Genomic DNA, 24243 nt, shown 5'->3' with positions numbered 1-24243 from the left:
AGAGACGCAGGGCGGATCAACGCATAAGACAAGGATTTAGACAGCTTCGGGCCCCGGGAAACATCATCCGGTAACAACCCTACATGTTGTTTGAGGCTAGGTCTCATTATCATCACGAGAGTGTCGCCGGTAAACCGGCTCTTTGTGTCTAGCCCTAGAGATTGTTTCTTCTTGCCTCTCCCTCTTTGGGGAGCCCTGCCCCTCCTTATATAAGTTGGAGGGGCGGGTTACATGTGGAGTCCTAGTAGGACTAGGACTAGTCTATCTTCTCTTACAAGTTAATTACAAGTCCGGGTCTTGCTTCCTTGTAAAGGAAATATTCGTCATCCCTTTCTTCTTAAGCCGGCCCACCATCACATGAGCCGGCCATCTGGGCCTTGGGCCTAGTCTTCTATCTGACCCGCCGTCGGGGTCATCCGTGAGTCGTCAGGCTCGTGAGTCGTCTGACAGTGAGCCGCCAGACCCGTGAGTCTCCAGTCCTCCGGCGGGTCACGGTGAAGCGCCAAGTCCGTCCGGGTCATACTTCCGGCCGGGTCATACCGCGGGGTATATCCCCGACAGGTAGTCTCGACAGGCACCGACTAACACGAACTCAAAGAAGATAAGGATTGGCTTTCAAGGTACGTTTGAACGATGCTTTATGGACTTCATCATTCATCTTCACAAAGTCGAGGCTTTTTGCCTTATGTTTTGTGAGATAATCTAGAATAGCCAAGCGATCATTTTGATCAAACACAATAAGGTCCATGACAGCCTTGTACAAGTCAGGGTGTGTTTCAGCATGGCAAGTGTTGTTGATAGCACTTGCAATCTCACGCATAGCATCAGTCATGTTGCTGCACTGGATTGTGTCCTTCTCAGTCAAACCTGATGCCCTCTTTCTCTTCTTATTTGAAGTAGGTGAAGGGTCCTGAGTGGCACTAGCAGTTGGAAGTACAGAGCTAGACCCAGGAAGATGTTGTAATACCTCATCAGTTGTTCCATGCCCCTCCATGACATTGGGTTTATCTTTGTCTTCCACAACAATAGGCGTTTCCCAGTGCCACACCGGTGGCCATTGCATAATTCCCGGTGGCTTGCTTATTAGCAAAGCAATTTTCCATATAGTTGTAGTTCTCAAGTGGGGAATTGAGAAGTTCAGCATCTGTTGGATGATCCTACAACACCATTGTTTGAACGTAAGTAATTAACAAAGACATCATTTCAGCAATGAAGCATCATCATATGACCAAAAGTAACTCATTCCAACATCAGTTCAACAAAAGTAATTGACTACAACATCATTTCTGCTATAAAATCTATTCATTTCGGCAAAACTAATTCATTCCAACACCGTTTCAGCAATAAGACAACTCATTTCAGCAGACAAAAAGGGTTGATAAATGTGCATGCATACCTGAGTGTGGCCCAAATAGTGTTGTTCTTCTAGAACTACCATCTTCTTGTCATCATCCCAAAGTGCCCCACTTAAACTCTTCAACTAAACAATCCTTGTCCACCTATTCCGCCACTTGCGAATATGATTGTGCACTTGAGTAATAGACATGTCATAACCAACAAAAGCACATATACACTTTGCAACTTTCAGTTTTGCAGCCTCTTTGAATCCTTTGTTAGTCTTGGCACCTCTTTCCGCCACCTCTGAAAGACCTTTCAACATCATTGCCGACATAGGCGGAGTCCAATTCATGACCTTGGGGGCCTTCTTGGGCAGAGCACCAACACTTGGAACCTCCAGCACCTCATCATCCATCTACAACATAAAAATTCCAGAAGTTAATAACACATCGCAACACATAAAAATGATATTCCAGCAGCTCGAAAACATATTTCAGCAGCTCAAAAACATACTTCAGCACATAAAAAACACATTCCAGCACCTAAAATGATATTCCAGCTCATAAAAATGAATTCCAACACATAAATATGATATTCCGGCACATAAAAATGATATTCCAGCACTTAAAAATTAATTCCAGCACATAAATATGATATTCCAGCACATAAAAATGATATTCCAGCACTTAAAAATGAATTCCAGCACATAAATAAAATAGCACATCATGTGTTTTACAATACCAAGTCACACATAAATTCTTTTACAACTACAAGACACATGATACATCAAATGTTTGCTAGACCTCTATTCGCCAACATATGATTTGCAAATTCATCTCACTTTTGAGCCCAAGAATGATTGTCATAGGCAATATCATTGGGATCTTCATCATTGGGTTCCGGATCCCATGTTTCCTCGGTCGGGAAATATTTGTTGGAAATATGCCCTAGAGGCAATAATAAATGGTTATTATTATATTTCTTTGTTCATGGTAATTGTTTATTGTTCATGCTATAATTGTGTTATCCGGAAATCGTAATACATGTGTGAATACATAGACCACAACGTGTCCCTAGTAAGCCTCTAGTTGACTAGCTCGTTGATCAACAGATAGTCATGGTTTCCTGACTATGGACATTGGATGTCAATGATAACGGGATCACATCATTAGGAGAATGATGTGATGGACAAGACCCAATCCTAAGCATAGCATAAAAGATCGTGTAGTTTCGTTTGCTAGAGCTTTTCCAATGTCAAGTATCTATTCCTTAGACCATGATATCGTGCAACTCCCGGATGCCGTAGGAGTACTTTGGGTGCACCAAACGTCACAACATAACTGGGTGACTATAAAGGTACACTACGGGTATCTCTGAAAGTGTCTGTTGGGTTGGCATGGATCGAGACTGGGATTTGCCACTCCGTATGACGGAGAGGTATCTCTGGGCCCACTCGGTAATGCATCATCATAATGAGCTCAATGTGACTAAGGAGTTAGTCACGGGATCATGCATTGCGGTACGAGTAAAGAGACTTGCCGGTAACGAGATTGAACAAGGTATTGGGATACCGACGATCGAATCTCGGGCAAGTAACATACCGATTGACAAAGGGAATTGTATACGAGATTGATTGAATCCTCGACATCGTGGTTCATCCGATGAGATCATCGTGGAACATGTGGGAGCCAACATGGGTATCCAGATCCCGCTGTTGGTTATTGACCGGAGAGGCGTCTCGGTCATGTCTGCATGTCTCCCGAACCCGTAGGGTCTACACACTTAAGGTTCGGTGACGCTAGGGTTGTAGAGATATGAGTATGCAGAAACCCGAAAGTTGTTCGGAGTCCCGGATGAGATCCTGGACGTCACGAGGAGTTCCGGAATGGTCCGAAGGTGAAGAATTATATATAGGAAGTCCAGTTTCGGCCACCGGGAAAGTTTCGGGGGTTATCGGTATTGTATCGGGACCACCGGAAGGGTCCCGGGGTCCACCGGGTGGGGCCACCTATCCCGGAGGGCCCCATGGGCTGAAAGGGGAAGGGAACCAGCCCTTAGTGGGCTGGGGCGCCCTCGTGGGCCTCCCCCCTGCGCCTAGGGTTGGAAACCCTAGGGTGGGGGCGCCCCACTTGACTTGGGGGGGAAGCCACCCCCCTTCCCTTGGCCGCCCCCCCCCCCCCATGTAGATGGGTCTTGGCCGGCGCCCCCCCCCCCTCCCAGGGGGCCTATATAAAGGGGGGAGGGAGGGCTGCAACATTACAGCCTTGGGCGCCTCCCTCCTCCCCTGCTACACCTCTCCCTCTCGCAGAAGCTCGGCGAAGCCCTGCCGAGATCCCGCTACATCCACCACCACGTCGTCGTGCTGCTGGATCTCCATCAACCTCTCCTTCCCCTTGATGTATCAAGAAGGAGGAGACGTCGCTGCACCGTACGTGTGTTGAACGCGGAGGTGCCGTCCGTTCGGCACTCGGTCATCGGTGATTTGAATCACGGCGAGTACGACTCCATCAACCACGTTCATTGGAACGCTTCCGCTCGCGATCTACAAGGGTATGTAGATGCACTCCTTTCCCCTCGTTGCTAGTATACTCCATAGATGGATCTTGGTGAGCGTAGGAAAATTTTAAAATTCTGCTACGATCCCCAACAGTGGCATCATGAGCCAGGCCTATGCGTAGTTACTATGCACGAGTAGAACACAAAGTAGTTGTGGGCGTTGATGTTGCCAATTCTTCTTGCCGCTACTAGTCTTATCTTGTTTTGGCGGTATTGTGGGATGAAGCGGCCCGGACCGACCTTACACGTACGCTTACGTGAGACAGGTTCCACCGACTGACATGCACTAGTTGCATAAGGTGGCTAGCGGGTGTCTGTCTCTCCTACTTTAGTCGGAACGGATTCGATGAAAAGGGTCCTTATGAAGGGTAAATAGAAATTGGCAAATCACGTTGTGGTTTTACGTAGGTAAGAAACGTTCTTGCTAGAAACCTATACAAGCCACGTAAAAACTTGCAACAACAATTAGAGGACGTCTAACTTGTTTTTGCAGCAAGTGCTATGTGATGTGATATGGCCAGAAGATGTGATGAATGATATATGTGATGTATGAGATTGATCATATTCTTGTAATAGGAATCACGACTTGCATGTCGATGAGTATGACAACCGGCAGGAGCCATAGGAGTTGTCTTTATTATTTTTTATGACCTGCGTGTCATTGAATAACGCCATGTAAATTACTTTACTTTGTTGCTAAACGCGTTAGCCATAGAAGTAGAAGTAATCGTTGGCGTGACAACTTCATGAAGACACAATGATGGAGATCATGGTGTCATGCCGGTGACGAAGATGATCATGGTGCCCCGAAGATGGAGATCAAAGGAGCAAATGATATTGGCCATATCATGTCACTATTTGATTGCATGTGATGTTTATCATGTTTTGCATCTTATTTGCTTAGAACGACGGTAGTAAGTAAGATGATCCCTTATAATAATTTCAAGAAAGTGTTGCCCCTAACTGTGCACCGTTGCGAAGGTTCGTTGTTTCGAAGCACCACGTGATGATCGGGTGTGATAGATTCTAACGTTCGCATACAACGGGTGTTGACGAGCCTAGCATGTACAGACATGGCCTCGGAACACACGCAATACACTTAGGTTGACTTGACGAGCCTAGCATGTACAGACATGGCCTCGGAACACAGAGGACCGAAAGGTCGAGCATGAGTCGTATAGAAGATACGATCAACATGGAGATGTTCACCGATCTTGACTAGTCCGTCTCACGTGATGATCGGACACGGCCTAGTTAACTCGGATCATGTTTCACATAGATGACTAGAGGGATGTCTATCAGAGTGGGAGTTCATTGAGTAATTTGATTAGATGAACTTAATTATCATGAACTTAGTCTAAAATCTTTACACTATGTCTTGTAGATCAAATGGCCCACGTTGTCCTCAACTTCAACGCGTTCCTAGAGAAAACCAAGATGAAAGATGATGGCAGTAACTATACGGACTGGGTCCGGAACCTGAGGATCATCCTCACAGCTGCCAAGAAAGATTATGTCTTAGAAGCACCGCTAGGTGAAGCACCGATCCCAGAGAACCAAGACGTTGTGAACACTTGGCAATCACGTGCTGATGATTACTCCCTCGTTCAGTGCGGTATGCTTTACAGCTTAGAACTGGGTCTCCAAAAGCGTTTTGAGAAACATGGAGCATATGAGATGTTCGAGGAGCTGAAAATGATTTTCCAAGCTCATGCCCGGGTCGAGAGATATGAAGTCTCCGACAAGTTCTTCAGCTGTAAAATGGAGGAGAATAGTTCTGTTAGTGAGCACATACTCAGAATGTCTGGGTTGCACAACCGCTTGTCTCAGCTGGGAGTTAATCTCCCGGATGACGCGGTCATTGACAGAATCCTTCAATCGCTTACAAAAAGCTACAAGAGCTTTGTGATGAACTTCAATATGCAAGGGATGGAAAAGACCATTCCTGAGGTATATTCAATGCTGAAATCAGCGGAGGTGGAGATCAGAAAAGAACATCAAGTGTTGATGGTGAATAAAACCACTAAGTTCAAGAAGGGCAAGGGTAAGAAGAACTTCAAGAAGGACGGCAAGGGAGTTGCCGCGCCCGGTAAGCCAGTTGCCGGTAAGAAGTCGAGGAATGGACCCAAGCCTGAGACTGAGTGCTTTTATTGCAAGGGAAGTGGTCACTGGAAGCGGAACTGCCCCAAATACTTAGCGGACAAGAAGGCCGGCAACACCAAAGGTATATGTGATATACATGTAATTGATGTGTACCTTACCAGTACTCGTAGTAGCTCCTGGGTATTTGATACCGGTGCGGTTGCTCATATTTGTAACTCAAAACAGGAACTGCGGAATAAACGGAGACTGGCAAAGGATGAGGTGACGATGCGCGTCGGGAATGGTTCCAAGGTCGATGTGATCGCCGTCGGCACGCTACCTCTGCATCTACCTACGGGATTAGTTTTAAACCTCAATAATTGTTATTTAGTGCCAGCTTTGAGCATGAACATTGTATCTGGATCTCGTTTAATTCGACATGGCTACTCATTTAAATCCGAGAATAATGGTTGTTCTATTTATTTGAGAGATATGTTTTATGGTCATGCCCCGCTGGTCAATGGTTTATTCTTGATGAATCTCGAACGTGATGTTACACATATTCATAGTGTGAATACCAAAAGATGTAAAGTTGATAATGATAGTCCCACATACTTGTGGCACTGCCGCCTTGGTCACATTGGTGTAAAGCGCATGAAGAAGCTCCATGCAGATGGACTTTTGGAGTCTCTTGATTATGAATCATTTGACACGTGCGAACCATGCCTCATGGGTAAGATGACCAAGACTCCGTTCTCCGGAACAATGGAGCGAGCAACCAACTTATTGGAAATCATACATACCGATGTGTGCGGTCCAATGAGTGTTGAGGCTCGCGGAGGATATCGTTATGTTCTCACTCTCACTGATGACTTAAGTAGATATGGGTATGTCTACCTAATGAAACACAAGTCTGAAACCTTTGAAAAGTTCAAGGAATTTCAGAGTGAGGTTGAGAATCAACGTGACAGGAAAATAAAATTCTTACGATCAGATCGTGGTGGAGAATATTTAAGTCACGAATTTGGTGCGCACTTAAGGAAATCTGGAATCGTTTCACAGCTCACGCCGCCTGGAACACCTCAGCGAAACGGTGTGTCCGAACGTCGTAATCGCACTCTATTGGATATGGTGCGATCTATGATGTCTCTTACCGATTTACCGCTCTCATTTTGGGGCTATGCTTTAGAGACTGCCGCATTCACTTTAAATAGGGCTCCGTCGAAATCCGTTGAGACGGCACCGTATGAATTATGGTTTGGGAAGAAACCTAAGCTGTCGTTTCTAAAAGTTTGGGGATGCGATGCTTATGTCAAGAAACTTCAACCTAAAAAGCTCGAACCCAAGTCGGAGAAATGCGTCTTCTTAGGATACCCTAAGGAAACTATTGGGTACACCTTCTACCTCAGATCCGAAGGCAAGATCTTCGTTGCCAAGAACGGGTCCTTTCTGGAGAAAGAGTTTCTCTCGAAAGAATTAAGTGGGAGGAAAGTGGAACTTGATGAGGTGATAGTCACCCCTTCCGAACCGGAAAGTAGCGCAGCGCGGGAAGATGTTCCTGTGGTGCCTACACCGACTGGGGAGGAAGTTAATGATGATGATCATGAAACTTCAGACCAAGTTACTACTGAACTTCGTAGGTCCACAAGGACACGTTCCGCACCAGAGTGGTACGGTAACCCTGTCCTGGAAATCATTTTGTTAGACAACGGTGAACCTTCGAACTATGAAGAAGCGATGGCGGGCCCGGATTCTGACAAATGGCTAGAAGCCATGAAATCCGAGATAGGATCCATGTATGAAAACGAAGTATGGACTTTGACTGACTTGCCCGATGATTGGCGAGCCATAGAAAACAAATGGATCTTTAAGAAGAAGACAGACGCGGATGGTAATGTGACCATCTATAAAGCTCGACTTGTCGCTAAGGGTTATCGACAAGTTCAAGGGGTTGACTACGATGAGACTTTCTCACCCGTAGCGAAGCTGAAGTCCGTCCGAATCATGTTAGCAATTGCCGCATACTATGATTATGAGATATGGCAGATGGACGTCAAAACCGCGTTCCTTAACGGCTTCCTTAAGGAAGAGTTGTATATGATGCAGCCGGAAGGTTTTGTCGATCCTAAGAATGCTAACAAATTATGCAAGCTCCAGCGCTCAATCTATGGGCTGGTGCAAGCATCTCGGAGTTGGAACATTCGCTTTGATGAGATGATCAAAGCGTTTGGGTTTACACAGACTTATGGAGAAGCCTGTGTTTACAAGAAAGTGAGTGGGAGCTCTGTAGCATTTCTCTTATTATATGTGGATGACATATTATTGATGGGAAATGATATAGAATTCTTGGAAAGTATAAAGGCCTATTTGAATAAGTGTTTTTCAACGAAGGACCTTGGAGAAGCTGCTTATATATTAGGCATCAAGATCTATAGAGATAGATCGAGACGCCTCATTGGTCTTTCACAGAGTACATACCTTGACAAGATATTGAAGAAGTTCAATATGGATCAGTCCAAAAAGGGGTTCTTGCCTGTATTGCAAGGTGTGCAGTTGAGCACGGCTCAATGCCCGACCACGGCAAAAGATAGAGAAAAGATGAGTGTCATCCCCTATGCCTCGGCCATAGGGTCTATTATGTATGCCATGTTGTGTACCAGACCTGATGTAAACCTTGTCGTAAGTTTGGTAGGAAGGTACCAAAGTAATCCCGGCATGGAACACTGGACAGCGGTTAAGAATATCCTGAAGTACCTGAAGAGGACTAAGGATATGTTTCTCGTCTATGGAGGTGACGAAGAGCTCGTCGTAAAGGGTTACGTCGACGCTAGCTTCGACACAGATCTGGATGACTTGAAGTCACAAACCGGATACGTGTATATTTTGAATGGAGGAGCAGTAAGCTGGTGCAGTTGCAAGCAAAGCGTCGTGGCGGGATCTACATGTGAAGCGGAATACATGGCAGCCTCGGAGGCAGCACAGGAAGCAGTCTGGATGAAGGAGTTCATTACCGACCTAGGGGTGATTACCAATGCGTCGGGCCCGATGACTCTCTTCTGTGACAACACTGGAGCTATTGCCCTTACGAAGGAGCCTAGGTTTCACAGGAAGACCAGGCATATCAAGCGTCGCTTCAACTCCATTCGTGAAAGTGTTCAAAATGGAGACAGAGATATTTGTAAAGTACATACGGACCTGAATGTAGCAGATCCGTTGACTAAACCTCTCCCTAGAGCAAAACATGATCAACACCAGGACGCAATGGGTGTTCGATTCATCACAATGTAACTAGATTATTGACTCTAGTGCAAGTGGGAGACTGTTGGAAATATGCCCTAGAGGCAATAATAAATGGTTATTATTATATTTCTTTGTTCATGGTAATTGTCTATTGTTCATGCTATAATTGTGTTATCCGGAAATCGTAATACATGTGTGAATACATAGACCACAATGTGTCCCTAGTAAGCCTCTAGTTGACTAGCTCGTTGATCAACAGATAGTCATGGTTTCCTGACTATGGACCTTGGATGTCAATGATAACGGGATCACATCATTAGGAGAATGATGTGATGGACAAGACCCAATCCTAAGCATAGCATAAAAGATCGTGTAGTTTCGTTTGCTAGAGCTTTTCCAATGTCAAGTATCTATTCCTTAGACCATGAGATCGTGCAACTCCCGGATGCCGTAGGAGTACTTTGGGTGCACCAAACGTCACAACGTAACTGGGTGACTATAAAGGTACACTACGGGTATATCTGAAAGTGTCTGTTGGGTTGGCACGGATCGAGACTGGGATTTGTCACTCCGTATGACGGAGAGGTATCTCTGGGCCCACTCGGTAATGCATCATCATAATGAGCTCAATGTGACTAAGGAGTTAGTCACGGGATCATGCATTGTGGTACGAGTAAAGAGACTTGTCGGTAATGAGATTGAACAAGGTATTGGGATACCGACGATCGAATCTCGGGCAAGTAACATACCGATTGACAAAGGGAATTGTATACGGGATTGATTGAATCCTCGACATCGTGGTTCATCCGATGAGATCATCGTGGAACATGTGGGAGCCAACATGGGTATCCAGATCCCGCTGTTGGTTATTGACCGGAGAGGCGTCTCGGTCATGTCTGCATGTCTCCCGAACCCGTAGGGTCTACACACTTAAGGTTCGGTGACGCTAGGGTTGTAGAGATATGAGTATGCGGAAACCCGAAAGTTGTTCGGAGTCTCGGATGAGATCCTGGACGTCACGAGGAGTTCCGGAATGGTCCGGAGGTGAAGAATTATATATAGGAAGTCCAGTTTCGGCCACCGGGAAAGTTTCGGGGGTTATCGGTATTGTACCGGGACCACCGGAAGGGTCCCGGGGGTCCACCGGGTGGGGCCACCTATCCCAGAGGGACCCATGGGCTGAAAGGGGAAGGGAACCAGCCCTTAGTGGGCTGGGGCGCCCCCATGGGCCTCCCCCCTGCGCCTAGGGTTGGAAACCCTAGGGCGGGGGGCGCCCCACTTGACTTGGGGGGGAAGCCACCCCCCCTCCCTTGGCCGCCCCCCCCCATGTAGATGGGTCTTGGCCGGTGCCCCCCCCCCTCCCAGGGGGCCTATATAAAGGGGGGAGGGAGGGCAGCAACATTACAGCCTTGGGCGCCTCCCTCCTCCCCTGCTACACCTCTCCCTCTCGCAGAAGCTCGGGGAAGCCCTGCCGAGATCCCGCTACATCCACCACCACGCCGTCGTGCTGCTGGATCTCCATCAACCTCTCCTTCCCCTTGCTGGATCAAGAAGGAGGAGACGTTGCTGCACCGTACGTGTGTTGAACGCGGAGGTGCCATCCGTTCGGCACTCGGTCATCGGTGATTTGAATCACAGCGAGTACGACTCCATCAACCACGTTCATTGGAACGCTTCCGCTCGCGATCTACAAGGGTATGTAGATGCACTCCTTTCCCCTCGTTGCTAGTATACTCCATAGATGGATCTTGGTGAGCATAGGGAAATTTTAAAATTCTGCTACGATCCCCAACAATATTCATCCTCACCATATTGAAGTACGCAATTGTGAAGAATTGCACAAGCTAGCACTACTTTTACTCGGGTGTTGTAACCATGGAATGCCTTGTTGTAGACAAACTTCCAACGGTTCTTGTACGCAACAAAAGCCCTCTCAACCGATGTCCTCAAAGAAGAGTGTCTTAAGTTGAACAACTCTTTGGCATTTTGAGGATGGTTCCTGTTGGGGAACGTAGTATTTCAAAAAAATCCTACGATCACGCAAGATCTATCTAGGAGAAGCATAGCAACGAGCAGGGAGAGTGTCTCCACGTACCCTCGTAGACCGAAAGCGGAAGCGTTTATCAACGCGGTTGATGTAGTCGTACGTCTTCATGATCCGACCGATCCTAGCACCGAACGTACGGCACCTCCGTGTTCAGCACACGTTCAGCTCGATGACGTCCCACGTACTCTTGATCCCGTTGAGGCCGAGGGAGAGTTCCGTCAGCACGACGGTGTGGCGACGGTGATGATGAAGTTACCGGCGCAGGGCTTCGCCTAAGTACAACGACGATATGACCGAGGTGTGTTTCTGTGGAGGGGGGCACCGCACACGGCTAAAAGATCAACTTGTGTGTCCTAGGGTGCCCCCTCCCCACGTATATAAAGGAGGGAGGGAGGAGGAGGCCAGCCAAGGGTGGCTCGCCTAAGGGGGGAGTCCTACTCCAAGTAGGATTCGCCCCCCCCTTCCTATTCCAAGTGGGAGAAGGGGGGGAAGGAGGAGGAGGAAAGAAGGAAGGAGGGGGCGTCGCCCCCTCCCCTTTTCCAATTCGGATTGGGGAAAGGGGGCGTGCGCCACCTCCTGGCCGGCCCTCTCTCTTCTCCACTAAGGCCCATGAGGCCCAATAACTTCCCGGGGGGTTTCGGTAACCCCCGGTACTCCGAAACTTTATCCGAAATGACTCGAAGCATTCCGGTGTCCGAATGTAGCCTTCCAATATATTAATCTTTATGTCTCGACTATTTTGAGACTCCTCGTTATGTCCGTGATCTCATCCGGGACTCCGAACGAACTTTGGTACATCAAATCACATAACTCATAATACAAATCGTCATCAAACGTTAAGCGTGCGGACCCTATGGGTTCGAGAACTATGTAGACATGACCGAGACACATCTCCGGTCAATAACCAATAGCGGAACCTGGATGCTCATATTGGATCCTACATATTCTACGAAGATCTTTATCGGTCAAACCGCATAACAACATACGTTGTTCCCTTTGTCATCGGTATGTTACTTGCGTGAGATTCGATCGTCGGTATCAACATACCTAGTTCAATCTCGTTACTGGCTAGTCTCTTTACTCGTTCCGTAATGCATCATCCCGCAACTAACTCATTAGTCACATTGCTTGCAAGCTTATAGTGATGTGCATTACCGAGAGGGCCCAAAGATACCTCTCCGACAATAAGAGTGACAAATCCTATTCTCGATCTATGCCAAATCAACAAACACCTTCGGAGACACCTGTAGAGCATCTTTATAATCACCCAGTTACGTTGTGACGTTTTATAGCACACTAAGTGTTCCTATGGTATTCGGGAGTTGCATAATCTCATAGTCATAGGAACATGTATAGGTCATGAAGAAAGCAATAGCAATAAACTAAACGATCATAGTGCTAAGCTAACGGATGGGTCTTGTCCATCACATCATTCTTTAATGATGTGATCCCGTTCATCAAATGACAACACATGTCTATGGCTAGGAAACTTTAACCATCTTTGATTAACGAGCTAGTCTAGTAGAGGCATACTAGGGACACTCTGTTTGTCTATGTATTTACACATGTACTGAGTTTCCGGTTAATACCATTCTAGTATGAATAATAAACATTTATCATGATATAAGGAAATATAAATAACAACTTTATTATTGCCTCTAGGGAATATTTCCTTCAGCCTCCCACTTGCACTAGAGTCAATAATCTAGATTACACAATAATGATTCTAACACCCATGGAGTCTTGGTGTTGATCATATTTTGCTCGTGAGAGAGGCTTAGTCAACGGGTCTGCAACATTCAGATCCGTATGTATCTTGCAAATCTCTATGTCTCCCTCCTTGACTTGATCGCGGATGGAATTGAAGCGTCTCTTGATGTGCTTGGTTCTCTTGTGAAATCTGGATTCCTTTACCAAGGCAACTGCACCAGTATTGTCACAAAAGATTTTCATTGGACCCGATACACTAGTATGACACCTAGATCGGATATGAACTCCTTCATCCAGACTCCTTCATTTGCTGCTTCCGAAGCAGCTATGTACTCCGCTTCACACGTAGATCCCGCCACGACGCTCTGCTTGGAACTGCACTAACTTACAGCTCCACCATTCAATATAAATACGTATCCGGTTTGTGACTTAGATTCATCTGGATTTGTGTCAAAGCTTGCATCGACGTAACCATTTACGATGAGCTCTTTGTCACCTCCATAAATGAGAAACATATCCTTAGTCATTTTCAGGTATTTCAGGATGTTCTTGGCCACTGTCCAGTGATCCACTCCTGGACTACTTTGGTACCTCCCTGCTAAACTAATAGCAAGGCACACATCAGGTCTGGTACACAGCATTGCATACATTATAGAACCTATGGCGGAGGCATAGGGAATGACTTTCATTTTCTCTCTATCTTCTGCAATGGTCGGGCATTGAGTCTGACTCAACTTCACACCTTGTAACACAGGCAAGAACCCTTTCTTTGCTTGATCCATTTTGAACTTCTTCAAAACTTTATCAAGGTATGTGCTTTGTGAAAGTCCAATTAAGCGTCTTGATCTATCTATATAGATCTTGATGCCCAATATATAAGCAGCTTCACCGAGGTCTTTCATTGAAAAATTCTTATTCAAATATCCTTTTATTCCATTCAGAAATTCAGTATCATTTCCGATCAATGATATTTCATCCACATATAATATCAGAAATGCTACAGAGCTCCCACTCACTTTCTTGTAAATACAGGCTTCTCCAAAAGTCTATATAAAACCATATGCTTTGATCACACTATCAAAGCATATGTTCCAACTCCGAGATGCTTGCACCAGCACATAAATGGATCGCTGGAGCTTGCACACTTTGTTAGCACCTTTTGGATCAACAAAACCTTCTGGTTGCATCATATACAAATCTTCTTTAAGATATCCATTAAGGAATGCAGTTTTGACATCCATTTGCCAAATTTCATAATCATAAAATGCAGCAATTGCTAACATGATTTAGACGGACTTAAGCATCGCTATGGGTGAGAAAGTCTCATCGTAGTCAACTCCTTGAACTTGTCGAAAACCTTTCACAACAAGTCGAGCTTTATAGACAGTAACATTACCGTCAGCGTCAGTCTTCTTCTTGAAGATCCATTTATTCTCTATGGCTTGGCGATCATCGGGCAAGTCAACCAAAGTCCATACTTTGTTCTCATACATGGATCCCGTCTCAGATTTCATGGCCTCAAGCCATTTTGCAGAATCTGGGCTCATCATCGCTTCCTCATAGTTCGTAGGTACGTCATGGTCAAGTAACATGACCTCCAGAACAGGATTACCGTACCACTCTGGTGCGGATCTTACTCTGGTTGACCTACGAGGTTCGGTAGTAACTTGATCAGAAGTTTCATGATCATCATCATTAGCTTCCTCACTAATTGGTGTAGGAATCACCGGAACTGATTTCTGTGATGAACTACTTTCCAATTCGAGAGAAGTTACAATTACCTCATCAAGTTCTACTTTCCTCCCACTCACTTCTTTCGAGAGAAACTCCTTCTCTAGAAAGGATCCCTTCTTAGCAACGAATAGCTTGCCTTCGGATCTGTGATAGAAGGTGTACCCAACAGTTTCTTTTGGGTATCCTATGAAGACACATTTGTCTGATTTGGGTTTGAGCTTATCAGGTTGAAGCTTTTTCACATAAGCATCGCAGCCCCAAACTTTAAGAAACGACAACTTGGGTTTCTTGCCAAACCACAGTTGATATGGTGTCGTCTCAACGGATTTAGATGGTGCCCTATTTAACGTGAATGCAGCCGTATCTAAAGCATAACCCCAAAACGATAGCGGTAAATCGGTAAGAGACATCATACATCGCACCATATCTAATAAAGTGCGGTTACAACGTTTGGACACACCATTACGCTGTGGTGTTCCAGGTGGCGTGAGTTGCGAAACTATTCCACATTGTTTCAAATGAAGACCAAACTCATAACTCAAATATTCACCTCCACGATCAGATCATAGAAACTTTATTTTCTTGTTACGATGATTTTTCACTTCACTCTGAAATTCTTTGAACTTTTCAAATGTTTCAGACTTATGTTTCATCAAGTAGATATACCCATATCTGCTCAAATCATCTGTGAAGGTTAGAAAATAGCGATACCCGCTCCGAGCATTAACACTCATCGAACCGCATACATCAGTATGTATAATTTCCAATAAGTCCGTTGCTCGCTCCATTGTTCCGGAGAACGGAGTCTTAGTCATCTTGCCCATGAGGCATGGTTCACAAGCATCAAGTGATTCATAATCAAGTGATTCCAAAAGCCCATCAGCATGGAGTTTCTTCATGCGCTTTACACCAATATGACCTAAGCGGCAGTGCCAAAAATAAGTTGCACTATCATTATTTAAACTTATATCTTTTGGCTTCGATACTATGAATATGTGTATCACTACTATCGAGATTCAATAAAAATAGACCACTCATCAAGGGTGCATGACCATAAAAGATATTACTCATATAAATAGAACAACCATTATTCTCGGATTTAAATGAATAACCGTCTCGCATCAAACAAGATCCAGATATAATGTTCATGATTAACGCTGGCACCAAATAACAATTATTCAGGTCTAAAACTAATCCCGAAGGTAGATGTAGAGGTAGCGTGCGGACGGTGATCACATCGACTTTGGAACCATTTCCCACGCGCATCGTCACCTCGTCCTTAGCCAATCTTCGCTTAATCCGTAGCCCCTATTTCAAGTTGCAAATATGACCAACAAAACCAGTATCAAATACCAAGGTGCTACTACAAGCATTAGTAAGGTACACATAAATAACATGTATAACAAATATACCTTTCACTTTGCCATCCTTCTTATCCGCCAAATACTTGGGGCAGTTCCGCTTCCAGTGACCAGTCCCTTTGCAGTAGAAGCACTCAGTCTCAGGCTTAGGTCCAGACTTGGGCTTCTTCACTTGAGTAGCAACTTGCTTGCCGTTCTTTTTGAAGTTCCCCTTCTTCCCTTTACCCTTTTTCTTGAAACTAGTGGTCTTGTTCTCCTTCTTGATTTCTACCTCCGCAGCCTTTAGCATTGCGAATAGCTCGGGAATTGCCTTATCCATCCATTGCGTATTATAGTTCATCACGAAGATTTTGTAGCTTGGTGGCAGTGATTGAAGAACTCTGTCAATGACACTATCAACTGGAAGATTAACTCCCAGTTGAGTCAAGTGGTTGTGGTACCCAGACATTCTCAGTATATGTTCACTGACAGAACTATTCTCCTCCATTTTGCAGGTGTAGAACTTATTGGAGACTTCATATCTCTCAATCCAGGCATTTGCTTGAAATATTAACTACAACTCCTGGAACATCTCATATGCTCCATGACATTCAAAACATCGTTGAAGTCCCGGTTCTAAGCCGTAAAGCATGGCACACTGAACTATCAAGTAGTCATCAGCTTTGCTCTACCAGGCGTTCATAACGTCCGGCGTTGCTCCCGCGGCGGGTTTGGCACCTAGCGGTGCTTCGAGGACGTAATTCATCTGTGCAGCAATGAGGATAATCCTCAAGTTACGGACCCAGTCCGTGTAGTTGCTACCATCATCTTTCGACTTAGCTTTCTCTAGGAACGCATTAAAATTCAACAGAATAGTAGCACGGGCCATTTATCTACAACAACATAGACATGCAAAATACTATCAGGTTTTAAGTTCATGATAAATTAAAGTCCAATCAATCATATTACTTAAGAACTCCCACTTAGATAGACATCCCTTAAATCATCTAAGTGATCACGTGATCCATATCAACTAAACCATGTCCGATCATCACGTGAGATGGAGTAGTTTTCGATGGTGAACATCACTATGTTGATCATATCTACTAGAACCAGTCTCATGAACGCGGTCATGTAATGTAGGTTTGGGACGGTTCAACCAATAATACCGCCGAATCAAAGTATGACATGCTGGTAAGCAGTATGACTATTATCGTCCACAACTCTTTGTGTTCTACTCGTGCATATAACATCTACGCATAGCCCTGACTCGGATGCCACTGTTGGGGAACGTAGTATTTCAAAAAAATCCTATGATCACGCAAGATCTATCTAGGAGAAGCATAGAAACGAGCAGGGAGAGTGTGTCCACGTACCCTCGTAGACCGAAAGCGGAAGCGTTTATCAACGCGGTTGATGTAGTCGTACGTCTTCACGATCCGACCGATCCTAGAACCGAACGTACGGCACCTCTGTGTTCAGCACACGTTCAGCTCGATGACGTCCCTCGTACTCTTGATCCAGTTGAGGCCGAGGGAGATTTCCGCCAGCACGACGGCGTGGCGACGGTGATGATGAATTTACCGGCGCAGGGCTTCGCCTAAGCACTACGACGATATGACCGAGGTGTGTTTCTGTGGAGGGGGCACCGCACACGGCTAAAAGATCAACTTGTGTGTCCTAGGGTGCCCCCCTCCCCACGTATATAAAGGAGGGAGGGAGGAGGAGGCCGGCCAAGGGTGGCGCGCCCAAGGGGGGGAGTCCTACTCCAAGTAGGATTCGCCCCCCCCCCCCCCTCTTTCCTATTCCAAGTGGGAGAAGGGGGGAAGGAGGAGGAGGAGAGAAGGAAGGACGGGGGCACCGCCCCCTCCCCTTGTCCAATTCGGATTGGGGGAAGGGGGCGCGCGCCACCTCCTGGCCGGCCCTCTCTCTTCTCCACTAAGGCCCATGAGGCCCAATAACTTCCCGGGGGGTTCCGGTGACACCCGGTACTCCGAAACTTTATCCGAAACGACCCGAACCATTCAGGTGTTCGAATGTAGCCTTCCAATATATGAATTTTTATGTCTCGACCATTTCGAGATTTCTCGTCATGTCCCTGATCTCATCCGGGACTCCGAACGAACTTCGGTACATCAAATCACATAACTCATATACAAATCGTCATCGAACGTTAAGCGTGCAGACCCTACGGGTTCGAGAACTATGTAGACATGAGCGAGACACATCTCCGGTCAATAACCAATAGCGGAACCTGGATGCTCATATTGGCTCCTACATATTCTACGAAGATCTTTATCGGTCAAACCGCATAACAACATACGTTGTTCCCTTTGTCATCGGTGTGTTACTTGCCCGAGATTCGATCGTCGGTATCAACATACCAAGTTCAATCTCGTTACCGGCAAGTCTCTTTACTCGTTTCATAATGCATCATGCCGCAACTAACTCATTAGTCACATTGCTAGCAAGGCTTATAGTGATGTGCATTACCAAGAGGGCCCAGAGATACCTCTCCGACAATCGGAGTGACAAATCCTAATCTCGATCTATGCCAACTCAACAAACACCTTCGGAGACACCTGTAGAGCATCTTTATAATCACCCAGTTACATTGTGACGTTTGATAGCACACTAAGTGTTCCTCTGGTATTCGGGAGTTGCATAATCTCATAGTCTTAGGAACATGTATAAGTCATGAAGAAAGCAATAGCAATAAACTAAACGATCATAGTGCTAAGCTAACGGATGGGTCTTGTCCATCACATCATTCTCTAATGATGTGATCCCGTTCATCAAATGACAACACATGTCTATGGCTAGGAAACTTTAACCATCTATGATTAACGAGCTAGTCTAGTAGAGGCATACTAGGGACACTCTGTTTGTCTATGTATTCACACATGTACTAAGTTTCCGGTTAATACAATTCTAGCATGAATAATAAATATTTATCATGATATAAGGAAATATAAATAACAACTTTATTATTGCCTCTAGGGCATATTTCCTTCAGTTCCCTCGGCCATACTCTTTCAAGTGGTACCTCGTGCCACGGTATGGTGGAAGAAAACCCGGCCTCATAGCATACCCCGCATCAACAAGGAAGAATTTTCCTATGAACAAGCAACTATTAGCTATGGGTAGAAGAAATATTAATATACTTAGGTAGTAGGCTCTAATTTATTACCTGTAGGAACTTTCAACCCATCTTCCCTCTCCAATGCATTTGCAACTATAAGGGCATCATGAGCTGACCCCTCCCAACCCGCAAGTACATAGGTAAACTTTAGATCAAAGTCTACCGCGGCCATCACATTTTGGGTAGTCCCCTCCTTTCTACCCTAAAGGCAGCTGAGATACTTTTGGGACTCTAGCAAGCACATGAGTCCCATCTATTGCTCCAACACAATCCTAATTAATAAAGACAAATGGTTATTATTCATAAGTCCCATAAATTGTTTGTCTTTGTTTGAATAAAACATTTACCTTGAAATATGGATTGAAGCGAGTGCTTTCTTGTATTTTACGATGGCAATGGTTGGAGGGAGGCCGAATCATCTCATCTCTCAACTTCCCAATAGCATAAAGCACTGCCTTAAAATGCCTACTAATGACTTCGATAGATCTTCTAAAGATAGGTTGTAGTGTCCTATACCTTTGGTTATGGCCAACTACGTAAAGGAACATGGCAACTTGTTCCTCGATAGAAGTATGGATGTTATCCAACAACAAATTTCTCTCTCTAAATATAGTACACAAACAAAAAATAGAGCTTTTCTCATTCTGAATTGATTTGAACAATTTATGTCACTAGAGTGATAAATGTATCTCAAATTTGACTCCCTCGATATGTCACGGTCGACCATGCTGCCCATGGTTATCCTTGGTGTTTGTTGCCTAGATCTTCTAAACATGACCATCATGTAAGCATACAATCCAGCCACTAGACCGGCTCCTCTCACAATTAGTTGCCTTCGTTTTCTTGCCAATTCATCCATCTATGACAATAAAAACAATTAAAAGGAAACTTAGCACACCATAATTTTTTCAGCATGACAAGCAATGAACAAAAGATAAATAGTTCAATAAATTCCTATTCCTGTTATGATAAGCAATTTTGTCACCATGACAAGCATGATAAGAAATTTTGTCATATTTCAATTAAGCATTGCTTAATCACTGTATAACAACCAGATCTCTTCCCTATTCTTCCATGTACATCAACAAGAGCTCTTCCCTGTTCAAGGTCGGGAGCCAAGGCAGGAAGGACGGGTAGGGGAAGGAACAGAGGAGGAAGGCGGGGGAAGGGAAGGAACGGGCAGATCTGCTACCTTCAGCATGGTGGCGGCGGGGAGTTGAGGCCGGCCAGGAGCAGGGGCGGGCTGGCGACGAGTGGAGTACTGGCCAGGCATACGGGTGGGGCAGCGGCGAGGTACTCCTTCAGCACGGTGGCGGGGGGTTGAAGAAGTAGGGGCCCGACGGCGGGCGGGCGCTGGCGGCTAGGTCAGATGGGGTCGCGCGAGGGGAGGGGTGAGGGGGTCGCGCGAGGGGAGTAGGGAGGGGGTCGTTCGAGAGAAAGCAGGTCGGGGGGGGTTTCCCCTGTGCGGTCTCAGCCTCGCCCAACCCGGTAGGCCTGTGTGGGGTGCTTCGACTCAGCTATGCTGAGGCCCTTTTTCGCATCGGTTCGACTATGCCCGAGGAGCTCATACAGTCTACCAAACAGAGAAAAGTGGGTCAGAGAGGGAACTTTTGGGCCTATGCACTCTTCACGCATTGCACATTCAACCCACTCGTTGGTACTTCTGATTTCCCTTTGTTCTCCTAGTGTGTAGAAATATTTTTAGTTATAACGGGAATAGCCTCAGCCTTTTCTTTTCTAGGAACATCCTCTCTTGTTTCTTTGAATCAAGTGCAACATGTGCATGGCCGCGCCTCTTACGATCCTCCAAATATTATTCACACGGGTATGATTCAAAACAAGCTCATCTTTGATACGTCCATTTTGCATCATGTTTTCTTACTTTTGTTTATAATGTTTTTATCCATAATAATGCTTTTTGGAGTAATTCTAATGCCTTTTCTCTCATAATTTGCAAGGTACACACCAAGAGGGAGAATTCCGGCAGCTAGATCTCTGGACCTGAAAAAGCTATGTCAGGCCACCTATTCTGCACAACTCCAAATGGGCTGAAACTTCACGGAGATTTTTTATGGAATATATAAGAAATATTGGAGCCAATAAGTACCAGAGGGGAGCCACCAGGTGGGCACAACCACCTGGGCGCGCCAGGCCCCCCTGGCGCGCCCTGGTGGGTTGTGGCCTCCTCAGCCCACCTCCGGTGCCCATCTTTTGGTATATAAGTAGTTTAGACCTAGAAAAAATAAGGAGGAGGCTTTCGGGACGAAGCGCCGCCGTCTCGAGCCGGAACTTGGACAAGAGCAGTTTTGCCCTCCGGCAGAGCGATTCCGTCGGGGAAACTTCCCTCCCGGAGGGGGAAATCATCGTCATCATCATCACCAACAACTCTCCCATCTTGGGAGGGCAATCTCCATCAACATCTTCACCAGCACCATCTCATCTCAAACCCTAGTTCATCTCTTGTATTCAGTCTTGTTACCGGAACTATAGATTGTTGCTAAGGGGTGACTAGTAGTGTTGATTACATCTTGTAGTTGATTACTATATGGTTTATTTGTTGGAAGATTATATGTTCAGATCCATTATGCATATTAATACCCCTCTGATCGTGAGCATGTTTATTATTTTTGAGTAGTTACTTTTGTTCTTGAGGTCACGGGAGAAACCATGTTGCAAGTAATCATGTGAATTTGATATGTGTTCGATATTTTGATGGTATGTATGTTGTGATTCCCTTAGTGGTGTCATGTGAACGTCGACTACATGACACTTCACCATATTTGGGACTAAGGGAATGCATTGTGGAGTAGTAAATAGATGGTGGGTTGCGAGAGTGACAGAAACTTAAACCCTAGTTTATGCACTACTCCGTAAGGGACCGATTGGATCCTAGAGTTTAATGCTATGGTTAGAATTTATTCTTAATACTTTTCTCGTAGTTGCGGATGCTTGCGGGAGGGTTAATCATAAGTAGGAGGTTTGTTCAAGTAAGAATAGCACCTAAGCACCGGTCCACCCACATACCAAATTATCAAAGTAGCGAACACAAATCAAACCAACATGATGAAAGTGACTAGAGGAAATTCCCGTGTACCCTCAAGAACGCTTTGCTTATTATAAGAGACCGTTTTGGCCTGTCCTTTTCCTCAAAAGGATTGGGCTACCTTGCTGCATACTTGTTACTATAATCGTTACTTGCTCGTTACAAATTATCTTGCTATCAAACTACTCGCTACTTACAATTTCAGCACTTGCAGACATTACCTTACTGAAAACTACTTGTCATTTCCTTCTGCTCCTCGTTGGGTTTGACACTCTTACTTTTCAAAAAGAGCTACAGTTGATCCCCTATACTTGTGGGTCATCAAGGCTATTTTCTGGAGCCGTTGCCGGGGAGTGAAGCGCCTTTGGTAAGTGGAATTCGGTAAGGAAACATTTATATAGTGTGCTAAAATTTATTGTCACCTGTTACTATGGAAAACAATCCTTTGAGGGGTTTGTTCAGGGTATCTTCACCTCGTCCAGAACCACAATTAATTGCCCCTCAACATACTGCACCTACTGAAAATATTGAATATGAAATTCCTTCGGGTATGATAGAACAACTGCTAGCTAATCCTTATGCAGGAGATGGAACGAAACATCCTAATATGCACTTGATACATGTGGAAAAAATTTGTGGATTGTTTAAGGTTGCAGGTTTGCCCAGGGATGAAGTTATGAAAAAGGTTTTCCCTTTATCTTTGAAGGGAAAAGCATTGGCATGGTATAGGCTATGTGATGATATTGGATCGTGGAATTGGAATCGTTTAAAATTGGAGTTTCACCAAAAAAAATCCTATGCATCTAGTTCATCGTGGTCGGAATTATATATATAATTTTTGGCCTCGTGAAGGAGAAAGTATCGCTCTAGCTTGGGGGAGGCTTAAGCCAATGTTATATTCATGCCCCAACCATGAGCTCTCAAGAGAAATTATTATTCAGAACTTTTATGCTCGGCTTTCTCGTAATGATCAAACCATGCTGGATACTTCTTGTGCTGGTTCTTTTATGAAGAAAACTATTGAATTCCGGTGGGATCTTCTGGAAAGAATTAAAGGCAACTCTGAAGATTGGGAACTCGACGAAGGTAAAGAGTCAGGTATAAAGCTTAAGTATGATTGTGTTAAATCTTTTATGGATGCCGATGCTTTTCAAAAGTTTAGCACTAAATATGGACTTGCCTCTGAGATAGTAGCTTCTTTTGTGAATCATTTGCTACTCATGTTGAACTCCCTAAAGAGGGATGGCTTAAATATCACCCACCTATTAAAGAATCGGTACCAGTTAAAGAAGAAACTATTCTCTATAATGTTGATCCAGTTGTTCCTACTGCTTATATTGAGAAATCCCCTTTTCCTGTTAGGATAAAGGATCATGCTAAGGTTTCAACTGTGGTTAACAAAAGCTCTATTAGAACACCTATACCAGATGAACAAATTAGAATTGAACATAATATTGCTATGGTTAAAGATCTCTTAGAAGAAGATGTGGATGGGCATGTTATTTACTTCTGCAAAGAAGCTGCTAGAATTGCTAAACCTGATGAAAAGATAAACATAGACCAGTTGTTGGCGTGCCTGTCATTTCAGTTAAAATAGGAGATCACTGTTATCATGGTTTATGTGACATGGGTGCTAGTGTGAGTGCTATTCCTTACACGTTATATCAAGAGATTAGAGAAGACATAGCACCTACAGAGTTAGAAGACATAGATGTTACTATTAAACTTTCTAATAGAGACACCATATCACCTTGTGGGATTATTAGAGATGTTGAAGTCTTGTGTGGGAAAATAAAATATCCTACTGATTTTCTTGTTCTTGGTACCCCGCAAGATGACTTCTGTCCCATTATCTTTGGTAGACCTTTCTTGAACACAGTTAATGCTAGGATAGATTGCCAGAAACAAACTGTGGGTGTTAGCTTTGGTGATGAGTCTCATGAGTTTAATTTTTCCAAGTTTAGTAGAAACCATCATGAAAAAGAATTGCCTAGTAAGGATGAATTAATTG

General features: G+C 44.8%; 1 pseudogene; it reads right to left on the bottom strand.

The window, feature by feature from the left end:
* Window positions 1-592: 592 nt before the first annotated feature.
* LOC141021880 (uncharacterized) lies at window positions 593-20053 on the bottom strand (annotated as a pseudogene).
* Between the last annotated feature and the right edge of the window lie 4190 nt (window positions 20054-24243).

Source organism: Aegilops tauschii, chromosome 4 (assembly GCF_002575655.3).
Source record: "Aegilops tauschii subsp. strangulata cultivar AL8/78 chromosome 4, Aet v6.0, whole genome shotgun sequence".
Lineage (NCBI taxonomy): Eukaryota > Viridiplantae > Streptophyta > Magnoliopsida > Poales > Poaceae > Aegilops > Aegilops tauschii.
Note: the sequence above shows the minus strand (reverse complement) of the source record. Positions and strands in the feature narration are given on the sequence as shown.